This window comes from Pleuronectes platessa, chromosome 8 (assembly GCF_947347685.1).
Source record: "Pleuronectes platessa chromosome 8, fPlePla1.1, whole genome shotgun sequence".
Lineage (NCBI taxonomy): Eukaryota > Metazoa > Chordata > Actinopteri > Pleuronectiformes > Pleuronectidae > Pleuronectes > Pleuronectes platessa.
This window is the reverse complement of record NC_070633.1, coordinates 21,506,976-21,526,606: the sequence shown is the minus strand read 5'-3', so window position 1 is coordinate 21,526,606 and position 19,631 is coordinate 21,506,976.

Genomic DNA, 19,631 nt, shown 5'->3' with positions numbered 1-19,631 from the left:
TCTCACCGGCGCGCACACACACCACCGCATCCTGCCGCCAGGGCCAGTCCGCTTTTAAAGTCACAAGGGTGACACCTAGCGTCCGCAGCCGCTCGATCCTGTTATTCAGGCCTGTGCACTTTCTTTTCCCCCATTTTACCCGGAGACTGTTGCACACCAGTTAAAAAAAAAAAGAAAAAAAAAAGGCAAAACATCAGGCGTGAAAGCTAGAATAACAATGCAACATGCCGGCAAATCAATTTCCTCTTTATATCGCAGTGGAAGTGGGCAGTTTGACCACAATTAATATGCTGTCCAAGGGGTGAATTACTAGTGAGCCATATCCAATCATTGTTAATCAATAAGCAGTGATTGAACTGTGTGTGGAAAGGAGAGTAAGGTCATTGTTGTGTAATATGGCTGAGTCATTTAACCCATTGTATTTATGTTTGCATTCAGTACAAACCTGTGTTGGTCTCATAAACACTCTAGGATCAATAGCTGCAGCTCCACTTGGCTTATTTTAGGACATTAAGTAGATTTAAAACACCCCTACAGAATATGTGAAAATAAATATTTTTCTATATTACAAAATGCAAGAGCAAAATAAATAATTCCTCCTAATAGTGAAGAATTACTCCGCATCCAGTCTGACAACACAGCTTTAGAGCAGAATGATGGAGCCGCACTCTCTCTGCACAGTCCTTGGTAAATGCCCTGGATGTGATGGTGCTGTGATGAAAGTGTTTTCTCCTCTCTCGTAAAAACGCGATCACGTCTTTGACAAACAAGCGAGTATCAACAAAGCAACATGTTTGCTCTTCCTCAACACTTCTCGAGACATGTTGCCGTTGCACAAGGAGCGCGCCGGAAGAATCTTTGGGCTCATGAATTCTTAATGTCATGGAGTTAAACAACCGTAGGCGATGGCTGGGGACTTCATCTTCCTCAGGGCTTTCTGATGGCTGTATGTACAACATAGTGCAAAGTATGTTTTCAGTGTTTTTTCATCAGCCTGAGATGATGCTAGTGTCGTGTTATGGTTTAATTTCTACCCGTTGACAGCGTAAGTTGCTTGTATTAAAATGCGCTTTTATTGTAACTTGGCGTTTGAGAACCTATCTACTAATTCCAGAAACTTTGTCTGTCTGTATGTGGAATGCACATCTCGAAAAAGGCTCATCTTACTGACTTTAAAACTTTAACCGATTATTGTCAAGGGCCCAACAACGTATTAATTTGAATTTGGTGCAGTTTGGAAATATGATACATTGAATTTGAATAAACTTTTAATAAACATGAGATCAGTGCTCTATAGATAATACATAGATGAAACTATTGATGACAACATCAGCGCGTTCGCAACATCCGTAACTTGAACTAACTCTCCAGCTCAGGGTTCAGTTTCACCGAACTTTGAATGAACGGGTGAGAAAGGTTCTTTGTGCAGCAGCGGTGGCGCAGCTTCATGTTCTGTGGACTGGTCTTCACTTGCTGTGGTTCAATTGCTGCAGGTTACCTTAACAGTTTCAGAGAGTTAAGTCACCCCAGGCCAAACAAACAGTCCAAACAGGCAGGTTTAAAACAGCCACTAGTTCCAATGAATTCACATGTAGATTATTTGTATTCTATTATTATCTTATGATATATATTTTATGGTTTTAAATTGTGGTTTGGTTCATGACTAGAGGGAAGTGTTAGGTTTCTAACATTAACCCGACAGCGTTTGGGTTAAACATCCGTTGGCCTAAAAGTTTTTGTCCAATTTGCAGCGCTACAGCGCCTGATGAGGGCTAAGAGGGTTGAAATGCTGCAGATGCTCTCCCCGCTGCAGTTGAGTGCAGTGTGGAGGAAAAACAGCAACAGCAACAGCATTGCCTGGAGCTGCGGAGTTGATCATAAACCATAGCGCAGTAATTTAGCCACAATGTATTTCTTTCTCTCAGAGAGTGGTGGCATATTTCATTTATGAGCTACAATCTACCTCGGTGTACTCGATACACTTCCTGCTGTTGACGTTCCTCTGTGTCCTGTATTGATTTTACAACTATGTTAAAATCTTTATATTTTGATGTCATGAGCGGCGGCGACTTGACTGTTTGGCATCAGTGTTTGTTTCCGACGCCATCATTTGGTTTTCCGAGAGAAAGAAGGAAACTCATCATGAGAATGTTACGTTTATACTCGTCGGTTATTAAACTGTAAGTCATTCCTCAACGGACTGATGACACTTCATGTTGTGGGCTGTTTCCTGTTTTCACAGTTGTACAGTTTATTCACCAGCATAGCTGCCCTCAACGAAGATGGTGGCACAGAAACTAGGTACTTACCTCAAGAAAATCAACACATTATTCATCAAGTGCAATGTCTTCAAACCGGGCTGTCAGAATCACAGATGATGAGTGAAGATGAGGAGGTCTCCTGAGTTTGGATCAGTTCTTTACGCCTCTGTGCCGGAGCCAACATGTTTTGGGGTGGTCCAGCCGTCAAAGGTCAAAGGTCATTGTAACGTTTTTCGTTATTCTTAGCCATAACTCTAGAATGAATCTACCGATTTTTTGAAAAACAAATATCTAGTTCAATAATTAATGATTTGTGAACGACTTTATATCTGAATGGTCCGAGGTCAAATTCACCGGACATGATACTGTTCTGCAAAATCACTTTTTTATCTTAATTAATTTCATAACTCAGGAAGAGACGGGGAGATTGCAGCCGTATTTCCAGCAACCTGACTGGTCGGTGGAGACATACAACCCAGGGGCTGTAATTCAAGTTGTATTATTATTTAAGTAGCCTCCATTCGTTGTTGATGAAAAATGTGAATCGCTAATGATTAAATGTCCAAGACGTAATTATTTATAGGTCGTGAACATACGTTTATATTTTAAAGATAAATCTAATATGATATCTTTCTTTCACTTTCAAGATATTGACATCTAATTGTAAATCTGGACATGCATGTAGCTCTGTGCTGTGTGTGCTTGAAGGCTGTGAAGAGTTTTCATTCTCAAACTCGGAAACCAGAAGGCAGAGCTCGGGTGTTTAAGTCCATGGGAATTTCAAAACCTCACCCTGGTTTTGAGAATATCCGAAGCATTTGTGGTGGAAATCTTGAACCGGTGCAGTTGAAAGTACACAGAGAATGGCTGATTTCATTTCATGTCAGTTTTTTTTCTCTGCTGCCAAGGAATGGCCCATGTTTGTAGTTGGTCCTTGCTTCTTGCCTGGAAAGGAATTTCTAAGCTCCTCTGACAGATGCTGGCTTTATCACCCCCATGTCTTGACCGGCAGTGGAACTTGGCCCCGGCACAGACAGACTTACAGGGGTGAGCACGTTACAGTAGAGACAGACGGTGGCGCATTGATTCTGAATGGCCAAGATGGCCACGCTTATTTTGGCTGGAGCTGATGATGACGTTATTATTATGGTGCCCATCCTTACAGCTTCTCAAAAAATTGATTAGTCTAGAGTACCCCTTGCCAGAGGCATAAAAAGGAAGGGGAACTGACAGGCTTAATCAATGGGCCTCTCGTCAATGACGATACGCCCTCCACTCCATTCCACACCATGTCTGTCCATGATGCATCAATTAGCATCAATTCACCGTCCATCTGAGGATTCACACAGGCCCCTGGGCTCATACCAGCATCGCTACAAGTACAACTCAACCACACATCAGGCTCTGTTGCTGCTCTGAGACAACTATAGCTGCTGTTCTAGTGGTTGCTGCTCTGAGGCTTCTAATTCAATCCGGTTTTGAATCCTAATTTCCCCAAAGCACTGGCCTGGGACCCCCATTGTGGTTGAATCGAGGAACTGTGAGTTCAGTTGGTACAGTTTGGCTTTGTTTCACTCAGTCAGTGTTAATCCCACTCAATACCTTTCCTTTCCCTCTCCCTGTCACTTCTCTGTGAATCAGTATTTGTAATTAGGGCACTGTGCTTTCCCCTATTATGCACGGAAGTGTTATCATGGAACAACACTTTAAATGTTCTCATGGCGGCTGATGACGTACGAGAGCTACTTATGATTTTCCCTTATTTGATTTGATTTGCTGTATTCTCGGGAATGTTAAAGGTTTTCCTGGACTGCTGCCCTCAGGTTTATTGAAACCCCTTCCTCGGCCTTGCTTTGCCTGACAGGAGCAGTAAATGGATGCAGATGGCGCTGTATTCGAGCGGATGGGGTCCTTGATGCATACAGATGCAAATGAATGAAAGAATTGTGGTGGCTCTTTGAAGTTGCGTGGTTGGTGGGGCCCCTGATCATCAAAAGCTGCATTGATTTTAATATGCAGTTTGTTGACGTTTGAACAATTAATAATTAGTAACCCAATGACCCATTTGCTTCTGAAATGAAACACATTTAAGAGAAGCTTGTTGTATTTGTGCATAATTGGTTTAGGTATTTATGCTGTTAGATGGCAATTAACAGTCTTTGTGTACAGTCCTGTCATGTTGAGAGCCAACCGTGCTCTCACCGCTCCTCTTCCAATGTCTCTATGATAAACAGCAATTTCAACTCTAAATGGCTGTTTGTTCAAGTACTCTTTTCAAAGTGGAATAACAGTTTAAAAAGAAGAAGCAGTTTACTTTATTGTACATTATTTAAAATGCTACTGTAATTTTCAAATTTTTATATTACAGTAGAATAAAATCAGGCCAAAAAGTCCAACGTAAGTGATACATTGGCCAAACAGATTTCCCAATCAACTTTTCTGCTAATTTTTTCCTGTAAATGAAATGAAGTAGCAGAGCAAAATGGCCGATAATGTAATTCTTCCGAGCAAAACATTCATTCATAGAGGCGAAAGAATATACTACACAAAGCCATTATATGTTATTAATGGAATGAACATATATTTTAAAAACCTACAGGGCACTGAGGAAGTCCCCTCACTGAGTCTCTCTCCCCTGTCTGCTGGGGCAACATTTTAAAGAGAGGGGACATGCTTTATGGATCGTTGGGAGCCTCATATCATTCTGGACAGTTGCCATTTCACCCAAATCAACAAAGTGCTCCTTCAAACACATTTCATCCCGTGAAAAAGATCGACCTCCGAGCAGCCTCCTCTAAAACATCCCTGAATGGGGAAATCAGTTGTTTTCCTGAAGCTATGAAGTCTTTAGTCAACTGGAGTCAGGGCGGCTTGGACCAAGTGCACTGTATTGATTATAGATGGGTTCTTTGAAAGCCTGATTCTTCAAATCAAGATATTTAACATTCCGTCCCATAGCATGAAAGCACAATGGGTATAATCACTGACACAAAACCAAGCCAGAGATTTCATTTTGATTTGATTACTCCGGTGTACAAAATCAGATGTCTTTGTTAGGAGGCCCGGCTGTTAGAAAGCCCCACAAACCCACGGCTGTGAATAGACAATAGACAGGATCCGTGGACACACAAGTTTCTGTTAGACCTGGTGCACGGTCAATTAGCTCTGTGTGTGCTGTGTTTATTCAATGTCAGCTCTGATTAATAGGCACAACAAGGTGGATGAAACACCTGAAAGTGTTGTATGGGGCCTGGGTGGGACATTGCTGCCCTCTGATACCATCTCCACAACATGACGCTTATCTGGTCGCCCACCCCGGGGGTATTTACGGTGGTTTCTCTTGTCAAGACAAATTAGTGCGACTGTGTACCTCTCTCACCCCCTCCCGAGAATGGAGCAGCGAACAAAAAACAACTTCCTCTCACCGTGCACCTGGGTTAATGCATGCTTGCTTGTGCGTTGCGGTATTTTAAAGTCGGTGACACGTGTCAGCTTTGACTAAATGTGTGAGTTGTTCTTTGCATTCGTAACCTGGTAAAGTCAAGAGGAGGGAAAACATATTGTGGGTGTTTTCATTCCCTCTGTAATCTAACCTAATGTGCAAGTTATTTATTTATTTTTTGATCTGCTGCGGCTGATTTAGCCGTGGTAATACTCCAAATCCTGACTAGGCTGACTAGGCTGTGTACTGTAAAATGAGGGAATGAGGTTATGTACGCAAAGGATACAGACACACACACACACACACACACACACACACACAAATCCTTGTACTTCTATCTAAGTGAGGACAGCTATTGGTCCATGTCCTAACCTTAGCCATCACAACTGAAGGCCTAACCCTGACCTAAACGTATTTTGTATCCCCTGACCTAAAAGACAGACACACACACATACATAGAGGATTGTGCAGCTTTCCTCTTTTGGACTGTGCATTGCCTTTTTATGTGGACAGCCAAACCAAAACATTATCCCGAACCTTGACCAATTCATGCCTAACCCTAACCTTGACCTAACCACAACACACATTTGACCCCTACCTTTACCCAGTGAGTCAGCAATGATGTTTTGCCTCATCCGGACCAGGCTTCGGTCCACATGAGATCAACTGGTCCTGACGAGTTCAGTGTTTATGCTGGAAACTGTCCTTAAAAAACAAATAAAGACACGCACACAAACGCACACTGTCTCCCAAACACGCCTAGCAAAACAGCTGTGCTCCCTTTCATTTAAGACTTAGCGTTGGACTCCAGTGATGACTTTCTGCTGGTGAAACATTTGGCTTCGTTAAGAAAGTGACATTTCCTTTTTCCTTTTCCATTGACCATGACAGTGTTGTTAGCAAACCCCAGGCGGCGGAGCACAGCCACCCCTGCGGGCACCCATATGTTGTCTGTGTGATAGATGCAGTAGCACGAGGGGGCGTCTCGTTCATGTCTCCTCATATTGTGCCACCAGTGGCTTCATGGTAATGAGGACGTTGCCCTATGATTGTGCCTGTTTAAAATGTTACACTTCATCACCTTAATACTGGGCCTCAGCAACATTGAAATAACATGGAAATAACAAGGCCACAAATTAGTGGCTCTTGTTATTTCCACATTAGCTTGTCAACACCTCGTCTTAATTTCACCGCTGAACCACATCTGAACCGTGTAAGCGGAGACGTTCAACGCTGGTGTCGAGCAGAGATAGGAGGTGAGAGTGTGTGTGGGCGGAGGCACACAGGCGTATTTGTGTCTACGCCACTATGTATGGCCGTGAGTGCGTATGCGTGTCAGCATGTGTCGAAAAGGCATTCTCCTCCTCAGAGAGAAGTGAATTCAGAATAACATACACAGAGATAGAAATAGAGGAAAAGAGACGGCTGGAGAGCGCAGGAGAGAGACAGTGAGAGAGAAAAAATAATCTCATGCTATGTTATCCCTGCAAAACCTGACAAACCAACCCCGAGACTGATCTGGCTTAGCATTCAGTGTGGTTAGGGGCTTGTTTGTGCTCCTATGATTGGAGCAGGCTGCTAAGCCGGCCTCATAACAGTCCAGTCACAGTGGAGCCCCAGTGGAGTCACACTGCCTGGGGATGGCAGGTCTGTCTCTATCTGGCCACAGATATCAATAAAGGCAGCAGTGCCGTCCTCTGGGAGGCTGGACAGTCCAAATTCTTTCCCCTGAAGGAGGGTTATTAATTGTCCCGATGTTGTATGTGGTCTGCCTGCACAACATGCTTTTGTGTTGAACATTTGGAATTCCAGGCGTGTATCCCAGGATGCAATTAGTCCTTCGCCATTAGATCAAGCGACACATGTCTTCTCGCCTCGCGCCTGGTCTGGAATTATGGTGAGGGAAGGGAGCAAAGAAAGAAATTAGTATGGAAATTAGCTGTCTTCGAAGCCTTTGGTGTTTAAGGTGCGGCAAGGTGCTACGAGAAGGTGGCAGTTCCCTTTGCAGATATCTGAGTAAGAGAAAACGCAAGGATACAGGAGGATTGATTTTCCCGGGAGACTCGTATCCCTCTGTGCAACGTGGGATTAAGGAAATAGCACATGAAAGGCATAAGGCATATCATGCAGTTTAGTATACACTAATTGTGAATCCGGTGCTGAGTGGTGTGGGCTAAGCAGATTGTACTTTAACATCACACGCTGATCCTCGGAGAGTGGGAGGTCCTTAATATTTCAAAAATAAACACATGAGAGTTTGCAATCTTGACTCTGGCCCAGTGCAACCGAACCTGGACCTGAGAGATGAGTCTGGTTCTCCTTCTGATCTCCTCCCTCCGGGTGTTTTGACAAACTGCCACATGCTGACGCTCCACTGCAGTAACGATGGGATCTTTAAAGGTGCAGATGGTTCATTTTAATCTTGTGCATTTTAACCAGGAATATATTTATATAATTCTTGAAAACAGCTGACAGGTTGCTTGTAGTTTTACTGTTGAACGTCAAGTGAGTCACAGCTTCATGACTTCAGCCTCCCTGACAGTGTTCAGGGCAGATGGTGTCAGTTGCCGCACGCACCCAGGAAAAAGTGTCTCAGCTTAGGATAAATTATCAAAGCTGCATTAAGCAACAACATTAAGCTATTTTTAAAAGTAAACTCTGCCACTTCTCTCCTCCAGCTAAGATCGGGGTGTACAGGAAGAGAAATGACAGCAAGTGTCACCATCTTTAGCTGTGAGTGAGCATTACCATTACAGGAAATTATCAAATTATTTGCAATAATATTGACAATGTAATGTATTAACATTGTGAGACCTGTTATTGACACTGTCTTGGCCCCTCAGCTGCTGTATGGTACAGAGATTTTCCTGTATATTTTAACAGTATGCTAGGTGCTATGTTTTTTAGGTTTTATTGATTACGCTACATTTAGACATAAACACCACCTGGTTTATTCAGGGGAAGAAAATACAATTTGGGTTAAGAATCTGGGTCACAGTTAAAGAAAACCTGTTTTCACACCTGCACATTTTGGTGCAGTTGTGTTGGATTGCTGGTTTTTCCCCCTTAGTGCAGTTTGTTCTGGGCAGATGTGAACAGACTTCACACTCAGGTGTGGACCAAAGCATCAACAAGACCTTAAGACCCTTATGGATCATCTATGCTCAACTTTAGATATGTACAAAGAAATGAACCAAACCTTCTGTCAACTATACTCTGCGTTAATTTTGACCTTATTTATGCACCTTCTCTGAAAGCTTTACAGATATGGACGAAACAGACAAAATTGGGCAGTACCACTGTAAATCACGGGGGGCATTTAGCCTATAGTTCAAGTGAGACAACCATAGGACACAAGGAGGAAATTCCAACAACGGAGGAGAAACTTTGGAATTATCACAACGACGATCACGATGGTGGAAGTTTCTTCCACCATCAGAAACTCTGTCCTCTAGTGGATTCATTCCTCAGCCAAGCAAATGCTTAGGATGCATGAAAGTATGTGGGCAGTGACAGTTACATCGAAGAAAATCCCATAATGAGTAAAAGAAACCAACGCTGATGTTTAAGTCAAAAACTCTGTGTTCACGCCAAAAATTCTAGCAAAAGACATTTTGCTATGCCACTACAATGTCATGCTATTTCAATAAGACAAAAGTCTTAATATAAATGTAAACAACAGGTCCCTGTCAGTATTTGTCATCTAAACAATCGATGACGTCCTTTTCAGTGTGGACAACCTCATTAGCATAGAACAACTCGCTTACAATGCAGCCTCTCCAATATTCATTGCCATAAGCAAACTGTGGCATTAGCATGAGTGAAGGCTGTAAGTGTCACCCTAAGGTTCTATATACATACAGGGTTACAGACATATCTAAAGGTTACACATCTCTCCGTCTATTTCAATTGTAGCCAGATATTCCTTCAGTTTGTTTATTTCATACAACCTCATGGCATGCCAAGGTCCTTCTTACCTGAATATTTAAGATAATTGTTCCGTCTGGCACCTACTGGCTTTATCATCTCTCTTACAATGTAGTGGGGTGGTACGGCTTCCTTTGGAAGGAGGCAATCTGGCCCTGAGGCTATGGGGATTCCTTTCCCCCATGTGTCAGCTAATGTTTACAGAGGCCTGAGGACTTAGGATGGATCACAGGATTTCATAATCCACTGCCCGTAGAGTGGAGCAAGGGCAAAAAAATTATTCCCTTTGTGTCAACAGTTGTTCATGGGTAATTTCCCCATAGCTAGCCTCATGCTGCAGCCATAGATAGAGACAAAGAGAGAGAAAGGGAAGAGATAGCAAGAAAGATATCCACCACTCAAGTATTCTGCTTCCCTGGAAACCGCCTCATGATTGGCTTGAGCTATTTGTATTCCACCTGAGTTGTTCCTCCTCATTCATGTATTTTGCCCAACCATGTATTCGGATTTATGAGAGCCATATAAGTCGAGAGATGCAGATGATGTCAGCAGTTCTTTAAGGAGGGGGGGCATCTCTGGAATCACTACTCAACAGTTTTTCCTTTTTGCTCCCTTGGCACTGGCGGTTTTCCAAGGTGTAATTCAGGATCAATGCACTGTGGGAGTGAACTCTGAATGGCAGCACAGGAGGTAAAACTCACAAAGACCCGGGCGCTGACTGTATGAATCTGAATTTAAGAAAAGTTGATATTTCATATGGTAAAGAGCAGCAGTGCTTCCTCTTCTGCTGTCATTTTCTGACTCGACTGATGGGCTTTACGGGCTATAAGAAAAGCAAACCCTGCAAAGGGCCAGTTTTATATCCATTCAATTCGCCCTGTAAACATTCAGTGGTACTCTCTAAAAAATAAAGTGTGTATCTTGCACTGATCCAATTTGAAACCCGATACTGATACCGGGAATTGGGTATCGGCCAATACAGAGAACTGATCTGATACCAGTGTTTCATTAATTAGTTGTATACCTCATTGTGTGGAAGGATTGGGATCATTTTGTTATGTCTAAGGCAGCAGGAAGCTTCAGTTAGAAATGTCATTCTAATATTGAAGCTAAAATCATCCGTGTTCTTTCTTTACCCCAAACCTGAACCTAGTTTAACTCAGTAAATATATCAGTATATAAGTAATTGGATCAACTACCAGCCTGCCTTCACAGGATGTATATACATAGACGCAGACATAGAATATCGGGCCCAAAGATCTTTTAATCCCTGGTGCAGCTGTTTGACTCAGTATCGACCGGATCAGTGTTGGTGCATCCCTAATCTTTGGTGAGTAAACAATGCATTCTCCCCTCGTGATGTTTTTTCTTATTTATTTTTGCAATATTTCAAACAGTGCATTTTTTACACCCTTGTCTACCAGATAGCACTCACACTTTCTTTACCTTTGATGCATTACTTTTTTGCTTTGTTTATTACCACATGAAATCAGTAATCAGCAGACTAGCGCAAGACTGTGTAGTACTTTGGCAACGAGGTGTATTTTAAAGTTTAAAAACACAAAAAATTGAGACTCAGTAGTGGATTCAGTCCTCTGTGCCACTCATGGTCAAAAACGCCACAGGATACCTTTAAATTATGCACTTTGCATCACACGCATGGAACATCTTTCCACTGCCCACCTTGTGAGACAACAAGAGGGACACAAAAGCACATCTTCTGGCCTGTCTCCTGCAGCTGCACTGTGAAACTGTGATGATCACAAAAGTGGAACGCCACCACACTGTTTGTGGGTGGGCCATCATAGGTCTTGTAAACCTCGGAATATATATTCAACGTATACTTGTGCACTTTTTCTCTCCTCGGCTCCTGACACTTGACTGATATCTCTGCTACGCAGAACTGCCAAACAGGATCATCCCAAGGTGGATCGTAACCCTGTGGACTGACTTGTGCCTTCTCTAAGTTTATGTGAATGTGCATATATGAGTACTGCAGGCAGAGAGTGCTTGCCAAAGTTGCATTGCTTGGCGTTGTATCAGTGTGAATAAACGGCCCACAGGGTCCTATCTTACACCCGGTGCAAAACTGCCTACCGCAATGCAAGTGTATTTTTCCCGTCCTGCGCCCACGTTGTCAAATAGCAAATGCACTTGCACCCATCTCAGTGCCCATGGGTGTGTTGGTCTTCACATCAGGTTGGAGCCCTCTTACCTTGAGGCAGCGGCAAGTCATTGTGCGGTTGACCAAAAGAACCTGGTCCAAAGTCAGTGGCACAGTATATCAGAAGGCATTATCGAGAGAGTAATATATACCTACACAGGCTGTAGCTCAACACACGTATGCGCTGCCTCCTCCTACGCCTGCTTCACCTCGAGGAGCTTTGGTGGAATCCTGCTGTTGCAGCAGATGATTCGGTTCTTCTGCAGAGACGTTAACTGTCGTTCGACCGTTATAAAAAGAGTTTGCCAAGTTACAAGTGCACCTGCAAGGTAGACGCCACTCTACTGTTTATTGAATGTTACTCCCAAAACACACCCATGATTAATGAGGAGATTAAAGATATAATGTAACAGTTCATAATAAAAATGTGTTATTGTTAATTATTTGTTGACACACACTGTTAGTTAGCCTGTTAGCCCCGTAGCTTTTCTCCATCTACTTTTTGTATCAGTCACTCGTAATGGATCACGATTATTCATTGCCGTTTGTTGCGTAATGGGAATAAAACTAAAACACATACCTCATCCATGAACATGAAATGCGCCTCAGGTAGAGTTTCATCAGCAATGGTGGTGAAGACAACTCCCATGATCCCACGCTGCTTCACAACGTCATCAAACTAGGTCTTCAGTGATTGTTTTGATTGAGAGACCCCTAGTGGCTGAAACTACATATTGTAGGTGTAGCGCCTTTAACCTTAATGGAAGAAAGCAACCCACATTCCCCTAGGTTCAGAAAGCTGGACTCTGACTGGAAGTTGAACAGTGATCATTTATTGCCTCACAAGCAATTATTATTTTGCGGTGCATGGAATTAGGAAAAAAACTAAAATAGAGCTCTTTCAATAAAATAAAAAAATAAAAAAATAAAATAAAGTTAAAAGAAAAGTGTCCTTTCTTCTATATCAGAAGATGGGGTTCCACCCCTGTGTTCGTTCTACTACCCGGGTAGGATTTATGGTGAACGTTCTTATCTGTATCAAAGGAAAGTGAGTAGATGTCATTGGTCTTCGGAGTGGATCCCGATCTCCGTCCGCTGTCAATCGCCCGGCTCGGCACTGGCCCACCGAAGGTTCAGAATACTGATCAATCCCTGATCTAGCAAAAAAAAAACAATCTACACGCATGGTGCAGAAAATAGATTTCAATTATCCATATTCATCACATGACTTCTACTACTCTTACTCTGATTCTCTGCATATACATATCCAAATGCAGTACATTGTTCCAATCATTGTAAATGGCGATGTACACATTTACAGTACAAATATTTTAACACAATTATTCATCATGTACTTGTATTTAACATAAATACTTATTACATTAATACTTATTATACTTATAGACTTATTTTTTCTCTATAAGCAGTGTTTATATTCTTAAGCAATATTTATCTATTTAACTGTAAATGAACTGTATCAATTCACTCCATTTTACTCAACATGACTATTTAAATGACCTCCATGAATTAATAACATTATGTACACAGTAAATTATATCAAATCAATATTATTACAACCTGACATCATAATCCATCTCTGTCTCTATCATTAAATATGGTGGTGGCCTGGTAGTTTAGCCAGCTACACATTAGCTATATTGAACACCACAGTATATCTGAGCTAGCCTAGCAATGCTAACCACGACTAGCGTTAGCGCGGTAGCTAGCGATCTTTTAGAAGTCATTTTCCACATATCACAATGATACAATAGTACCACGGTGGGTTAAAACATTTGGAAACATTCCTTTAACATATTCAGTTCACATACTCCTCATATTGTACTGACTGTAAAACTGAACATTTGAAAGAGAATATCAGTCGTAACGTCTGAACAGTTGTTGTGGTGAGAGATGGGAAGTTTCTGACAGCTGTGATACCTATCACTTGCTAGAGAGAACTGTTTAGGTGTCAACAAATCATTGCCAACCTTTTTGAAATGTTGGCAATTCACTGTTAAACACAATCCAGTAACAACACATTTACAATTGATTTAGATCTTTTCACAGAGATTGTTTGTATCTAGGTACACTTATTAATCAACAACTCAATTTATGTGATTAAATCAAGAACGGTTGCTTATTTATGCTACTTCTTCATTCGGTTGGTTTGACTGAGGCTGTAGCAAAGAGAGCCAACCTCTCTGAGGAATATAGGACCGCTTCTAAGTCATGAAAAATAAAATGTTTTCTTTAGCTTCCCACTCTCTCAACATGGCATGAAAGTAGCAACCGACCCACTAAGCCTCTGAACCTGCTACTGTGAGATATTTTACCTTTCCTGCTGAGTGTCCTGATGGAGATAGTGGCCACTGGGAGGCAGAGGGGCCCCGCTGACTTCTATCACATCCAAAGTACAAAGTAAAAGCTGGAGAAGTGTCTCGTCTTCGTGTTTCTTTAGTAAATAATTTTTATGTAAATGTGACCTGATTAGACATTGTTCCACCACCTTAACAACCTTTGGTGTGAATGGCAAGTTCTGCTTCGTTGCACAAGCTAAACCCCCGGTACATTGGCAGCTCTCACAGTGTGGAGCACGTACTGTCAATTGCAATGCTGTGGTTGTTCCTGTCAAGATGAGATAGTTGTGAAATATGGCATCAGAGACACCTTCCTTGAGAACACATTCATTGATTTACAGTAAACCCAGCGTTCTCATATGTTTCATTAACTTTTGCAAGAAAGTGATTGATTTTAGCCGTGTGAGATCTGGTTCAGCTCGGGGCAGTGAAAAGATTGAATCACAGTCTCAGGTTGATAGACTACTTGTTTGTGATATTTACACTAGGTGTGGATCATGACATGTGCTCAGAGTGTGTAGATGTGTGCACAAACAGGTTTATACATGTCAGAGTCGATAGACATCAAGTCTGCACATGATGGGCTCTGTAGGAGCACTGTTTCCCCCTCACAGTGGGATCGAGATGCATAAACCAAGCCTTGGATTGGACAAGGGTTGGTGGTTGAAATCTTCCCCTACGAATTGGGACAGCACTTCAAGGAGACGTTACATCATCAGTAGTCGTCGATGTGGGACGTCGACGATGTCATTGTAATAACATTGTTGAGATCTTTAATAAACCAATGCTATTGCTTGCAGTGACAAACCTATAATATCCAGCTAACATCTCTGCTAATAGACGTATAGATCAGAAGCACACAGCTTCAGGCTTCTAGCAGTGGTCTGCAGACAAACCTGCCAGGCTGCATTTCATTAGAGGAGCAGTTTAGTTCTGTAACCTCGCTGCTATACGCTGGTTCAATCAAGTGCATTGTGTGTCTTCAAAGAGCGTGGGGGGGATGCGACATGAAATCATGTGAAAATATGGGATTATCGTACAAAAGAAAAGTTTTTTTGAAAAAAATGACCTTGATACATTGGAACAATATTAAACTAAGATATTACAATCATTATGGTCATTTTTGGATCCTTATTAATGGAGAAAATACTACATTTGTGAGTCCCTCTCTCAGGTTGCTGGTGATTTGCAAGGCATTCTGGGAAATTCTCGTAGCTGTCGGTTTGTATGTGTCTCAAATATCTTCGAGGGCTTTACAGCTCCAATACTTGGCCCTCCCGCTCTGTCCCAACAAGTACTGGGACAGCCTACCCCTACATGCGAATGCCCCGACGAAGAGTAAGGGCTAAGGGGTGAAATCTGATTGGGTCTTAGTCTTTTGTTTGTTATTAAGTTGGATTACACAGACACTACTCAGCCTACATGTCATTGACACCAAAGAAGAAACCTATAACATTCGGTGCAGATAATAATTTATGGATTTTGATCAGGTATGTTCGTGGCTAATATTTGAGTGAGGGATAAAAACTCAGACTTAGTGAATATGAATTTGGTTCATGTGGGGACTGTTTGGCCTGCTATTCTAGTTTTATATTAAACTGTCACATAGCTTGATAAAGAATTGATTTCTGCCACCACACAAAATTGTCAAGTGTTATAAATCATCAAATCACAGGATGATGGACAAATCATCTGTTTAGGGACTAATCTCAATGTCCAAGATTTAAACCTCAATTCTGCATTTTATAAACAATAGGCCAAAGCCCAGTGCCCGGCACCGTGGGCGACCCCTCCTCACTGGAAGCTCACAACCCCTCAGTGTTAGATAAGGTTGTAATAAGATATAGTCAAAGCCTGGCAACTAATCTGATATTTCACCTCAGTGAGAGATAGGAAAGATATAAAAACGTATTAGGAGAGGGCACTAAGAGGATTAGAGTGTGGAAACGGATGTGTGCCGGCGTTTTAATCCACTCATGCTTAACCCTTTCAAGCTGCCCAATCTGCCACATGCAAACAATGATTATTTAGTCTTGCTGTCGACAGAGCTGTTGCTGTTGTCACACACATACACACACACACACACACACACACACACACACACAAGGATCAGCATAACTTCAGAGTACAAGTGGTTTACATCAATTTCCTGTAGACTTACTCAAACTTTAACCATTACTACTACCTGCCCTTATTCCGTATATCCTTAAACTAAACATAACTCCAAACTTAAAGCACATCTTCATCTTTAATTTGAATAATGAAGTTATGAGGAATTGCTTTTTGTCCCCATAAGGAAGACAAGTCCCCAGTGTGACCGTGGCACCAGATTCTGGTCCCCATGATGTAGGTAACACCTCCCGCTCTCACACATTTAATTTAGTTTGTGTGGAGAAAAAGGTGAGCAGCGGACTGACAGAGCTCAGGTTTGATTAAGATTCTCTGTCCTGTGACAACACGGCACGGATCTGTGTCTCCAGTGACTGACTCCGGATAGAAGATTGACATTTGGCGGCTGGTTTAGCAGCAGCGTGTGTGGGCGTGTGCTTGTGGGCAATGTGTGTAGGACTCGTTTACATATGCATCTTTTCAGGTTCAATCCGTGTATATACGGGCAGCCACCCACATAGTTGTGTGCGATTTATGTTTCACATATGTGTGTTTGCACTCCAACGTGTCCCTGTCAGTGTGTACACCAAGCGCTTACTGGCTTAGTCCAAACTAATCTCACATAGCCACACTTTGTGGATGTGAGATTAAATACAACCAGAGTGTGGAGGGCAATTAATCTTTCTTCAACATCCAGGCGGGAGCTTTAATTTCGGGGGGGGTTGATCAAAGGCTGAGTGAGCTGTGTGAAAGGTGAAAACACCAGCTCTTGACCTTTTGACATGTGTTAACACTGATATTAGTTTCAGTGGGGCTATAGTGTGGAGGAGCCTTCCAGGAGGGATCGCTGCAGTGGAGATGAAGCCATCACTCTGGGAGAGACAGCTGTTACATGGGGATATGAGCAGCCAAGCCCGAGAGAGCAGTCATGTTCTGTCATCCAGGTCTGCCCTGATGGGTGTCGCCCGGCAGCCCACCAATCGTCGCCATCTATCTGGACCCATGTGACTGCGCGGCGAGCGCCGAGGAGGCTCGCGTGTGTAACCTTACAGAAGGGCACGGCCATTAATAAATCCTCGTCTGTGGCGGGGACAGGGAGAAATAACAGGTGTCAATCTTCATTACACGGAATCTGCCGCCTCTCCAAATTCCAAATTATCTCCCAATTAAGAAGAAAAATGAAGCCAAGGATGCTCCTCGAATTTGACATTCTAATTAATTACTTCCTTCACGTGAAGAATCGACTCATACTTCATGTCACCTTGGAGCCCTCTTGTGTGTTTTGCATTGATAAATTAGCAACGAGAGCTCAGTGTAAAATAAAAGTTTCCAAAGAAGAGAGAGCTTTAAAACATTTTGACAACTTTGCAACTGACGTAATTATGGTTTACTTATTAATAATGTGGATATAAAATTGTGTACCTCAAGCCATTTAAAAAATACATTAATACGTTTTGGATGACACTAGTTGTGAATATGTCTCAGATTAGATTGCGAGGTATAAAACTCCCACAGCCGTGATGGCAGAACTCACTGAGGACATAATTGGATAAACTGTGAAATGGGCTCAAGTTTTATTATCAAATCAGTTGTGGTGAATTAAAGCAGCGTCTTTCATCCTGTCCTCTCATTTGTTATTTAGTTCCTCGCGCCATCCCTCCGGCAATTCTATCCCAGATTGCAACGGGCAATTTCATTCTTACAATCAATTACAGGTTGATTGCGAATGGTTTTTCTGTGAGGAGCGAAAGGGGAAAAAGATGGGAAATATGATTTTTCTTCCACGGATAACTGTACCTATGTGAAAATAGATATTTTATGGCTGTCTCTTTCTGTCCTTGTCTTCTCCTCACTTACACACACACACACATACACAAGTCACCACAAATATAAAGTTCTATACAGGCAGCACAACAGATTTTTGCATAAATTTAACTTTTCAGTGTAACTGGTGTCCTTGTGAACGTGGTGATAGTTTTGCAGTGTTGCAGATGGCTTGTTAAAAAAAAAAAAGTAGGAGAAGGGAGAAAACACATCAGGTCTGAACCATGATAAGTGAAGGGGAACACTGAGTGCGTTACAGGACTTGGCTCCTTCCACTTACAGTAGCACCACCGTGGAAGCGTCTCGTGAGCTGAATGCATGTCACTCCAGCTCAGAGCCGACGCCTTCCTTTGGTGCAATCTTTACACTTGGCAGGCTGATTAACGCATGTGATGCATTAAATCTGGGTTGCACAGAAAGTGCTAGACAGAGCGGGTATCAAAATTCCTTCCCTCTCTCTTTTGCCTCCTGGCCCCTCAGGCTTGAACCGTATCCGTTAGATTTTATATTCTTTCTTTTTTGATGATCACCACCAAACAAATATTTGCCCCCTGAAAACCTCTCCATGTGTCTACTCGTCTGGGCTCTCGCTGTGTGAATGAGAGATCGATATTTCAGTTTTCACTGCTATCTATAAAATATGAAAGCTAAATGGTTCACATAACCTTGAAAAATTACCCACAGAACCTGGTGTTCAGTTAACACTGTGTGAGCCGCAGCACGTCTCAGTCTTCCTGTGTCCCTGACTCGACTGCTTAGCAAATTGTCACACAACCTACAAAGAGAATTATGGGCCCTGAGGGGTCTCGGGGAAATTGCATCACTGGCAGTTTTATCTGGGGGAGCTTCAGGGCCTAGACAATGCTTCGCTTAAGTATGATGACAGACTAGAGGGGATGTACCCAGGCCCCTTTCTATAAACTTCACAAAACCCTCAGAGCTGAAAACTCCGACTGCTGGCCCCCCCATGCTGAAGTTGACACCATAGGGCAAAAGTCAACAACTATAAATTTAGCTTATCAGCCAACTTGATGACAGGAAGCATATTATATTTCTGGATGCATTCCATTAGTAAACTTACATTTTGCCAATCTGTAGTTTCAAAGCACTATACAAATAGTCTTTTCCATCCATTCGAATGGCGTCAACTCGATAGCCCTGATGAATGCACCACACGGAACTCATCCATCACAACTATGGGCTCCTGCTCGGAAACAAATCAAACTAAAAACTCGGAGAGTTGACTTCCGCGGTGACAGACTACCGCCAGCAGGTCGGCGCGCGTTTGCCTTCGGTATGTTGACACGCGCTCTGCTGCGGGGGTTCATAACAGAGTAAGATAGACCTCTAAATGCATGCACAACACATTCAGGGGAGCGCATTCACTTTGAAGTGGTTATTAATACACAGACAGACAATTCCTGCAGGGATCAAGACGAGACACCAGAAAGACACAGACGCACACAGTGCCGCTGCAGCCGAGGAAGCTCATTTTTCTTCCCTCGCTAGGTTAACATGTTGGTTTGATGTGTGCACCGCTTCTGTGT